Here is a 2,812-nt window from a genome sequence, read left to right as displayed (position 1 = left end):
GCAGCAACACAGAGAGGAATATATAGATGACATTTCAAGCCATGACCCTCTATCAGTACTGAAAAAGAAGGGGCAGAAGCCAGAATAAGAAGGTGGGGGGGATGGGTAGAAGGAAAGATAACAAGCTGGAAGGTGACAGGTAAAGCCAGGCGAAGCAGATGGTGAATGGTTGGGGGAAGGGGTGTGAAGTCAAAAGTTGGGAGGTTACTGGTGGAAGAGGTAAAGAGCTGAAGAAGAAGAATTCTGATAGGGAAGGACAGTGGAACATGGGAGAAAGGGAAGACAGAGAAGCAACAGAGGATAGTGATGGTCAGTTAAGAAGAGAAGGGGTAAGTGATGAGTCAGATGTGGAATGCAAAAAGAGAAGGGGGGGGAGAAGAAATTGCCCAGAAGTTAGTTGATGATCATGGATTAAGGTTGGAGGCTAGCCAAGTGGAATATGAGATATTGTGCCTCTGATGTGGCCTCATCATGAATGTAGAAGAGGCCTTGGACCAACATTTCGGAATGGGAATGGGAAGTAGAATTAAAATGGGTGCTCCCCAGGAAATCTGATTTTTTTTTATGGTGGATGAAGCAAAGGTGCCTGAAGATGCGGTTTCCCAATCTACACTGGATCTCACCAATGTAGAGGAAGCACAGCAGGAGCACTGGATACAGTAGATGACCCCAGTAGACTCACAGGTGTAGTATTTCCCCACGGAAGGTCTGTAGGGGATCCTGAATGGTGGTAAGCATTATGTTTTGTAACTTCAAAACATTTAAGCTAATTAAAAGGAAGACGTGGGAATCTGAAATGTGAGTCTAACTTTGAGTTTATTTTAACTGAGTGTCGAACATATCATATAACCATATAACAATTACAGCATGGAAACAGGCCATCTTGGCCCTTCTAGTCTGTGCCGAACTCTTACTCTCACCGAGTTCCACCAACCTGCACTCAGCCCAAAACCCTCCATTCCTTTCCTGTCCATATATCTATCCAATTTAACTTTAAATGACAACATCGAACCTGCCTCAACCACTTCTGCTGGAAGCTTGTTCCACACAGCTACCCACTCTCTGAGTAAAGAAGTTCCCCCTCATGTTACCCCTAAACTTTTGCCCTTTAACTCTCAACTCATGTTCTCTTATTGGAATCTCCCCACTCTCAATGGAAAAAACCTATCCACATCAACTCTATCTATCCCCCTCATAATTTTAAATATTTTTTTGACTGACATGGTTGGTGTTGCTCATTGATTCTGAGGGGAGAGAACTTTAATGTCCTATTAATATTTTTACAAGCAACTATGTTGGAAATTGTTCAAGGTATATTTCAATTGTTTTCTTACCTTGTAAAAGGCATAAATGTTAGAGTTTATCAGAGAAAGTTTGTAAAGTTGTCAGAATTTGTAACTTCCATAATATCAAAGAGCAAACACATGACAAGTCATAGTTTTGTATGGCTTTTGAAGACCCTCTGGTTAGGGTACTCAAGACCTCAACATCTGAATGGAGCATTTGAGCTGGAAGATCAAAAATTCAGAGATCCATTCTAATTAGAAATTCTTGGATTTTGGATAGACCATAAGACCATAAGACATAGGAGCAGAATTCGGCTATCTGGCCCATTGAATCTGCTCCACTATTCAATTATGGCTGAACTTTTTCTGCCCTCCTCAGCCCAACTCCCTGGCCTTTTCCCCATAACTTTTGATGCCATGTTCAATCAAGAACTTATCAATCTCTGCATTAAATACATTCAATGACCTGGGCTCCACAGCTGCCTGTGGTAACAAATTCCACAAATTAACCAACTTCTGGCTAAAGAAATTTCTCTGCATTTCTGTTTTAAATGGATGCCACTTTATCCTGAGGCTGTGTGCTCTTAACCCACCATGGGAAACATCCTTTCCACATCTGCTCTGTCTAGGCCTTAAACATTCGAAAGGTTTCAATGAGATCCCACCTTATCCATCTAAATTCCAGGGAGTACAGACCCAGAGCTTTTAAACATTTCTCGTATGATAGCCTTTTCATTCACAAAATCAACCTTGAGAACCTCTATGGATAGTCCATAAAAGGTGCACAATACCAAAAGTTATGCACACCTATAAGTTCTTAAGTTCTTAATTCATCTTTGGTCAAGTTCAGAAGGAGAGAAATGGTTATTTGAAACTCTGCTGTCCCCTTCAATCCATCCCCACTAATTAGATTAAATTACCTTCAATTCCTATATCTTTGTGACATGCATGTACTTCTGGATTCAATTACTAATTTATGTGCAAAGAAAAAGCATTTCAGGATGTATATTGTATACATTTCTCTGACATTAAATTGTACCTTAGAAACCTTTGATGTGCTTAAAATCAATTATTTTTTCATTTTCATAAGGAAGAAGGACTATAATAGAACATAGAACACAGAACACTAGAGCATACTGCCCACTCTCTTGTGGTGACCTTTTAACCTACTCAAAGATTTATCTTATCCTTCCCTTTTATATAGCCATCCATTTTTCTAATATTCATGTGCCTACTATAAGAGTTTCTTAAATGCCCTGAATGTATTTGTTTCTACAACCACCCTGACTGTGTATTCCCCACATCCACCTCTCTCTGTGTAAAAAAAAACCTCTGATACTTTCTCCTAATCACTTTAAAATTATGCCCCCTTATATTAGCCAGCATATTACTAAAATTCCAGGAAAAGTGATAACGAATCAAGAACCGGAACTCATTATAAGAAAAATATGATGATATAAAGACATTATACCATGGTGGACAGATTTCCAGGAAATGAAGGTTTTCCAGGTTGGCTTTCAAAGGAA

The sequence above is a fragment of the Mobula hypostoma genome, chromosome 9 (assembly GCF_963921235.1).
Source record: "Mobula hypostoma chromosome 9, sMobHyp1.1, whole genome shotgun sequence".
Lineage (NCBI taxonomy): Eukaryota > Metazoa > Chordata > Chondrichthyes > Myliobatiformes > Myliobatidae > Mobula > Mobula hypostoma.
The sequence above is the reverse complement of the archived record's forward strand: the minus strand, read 5'-3'. Positions refer to the sequence as shown.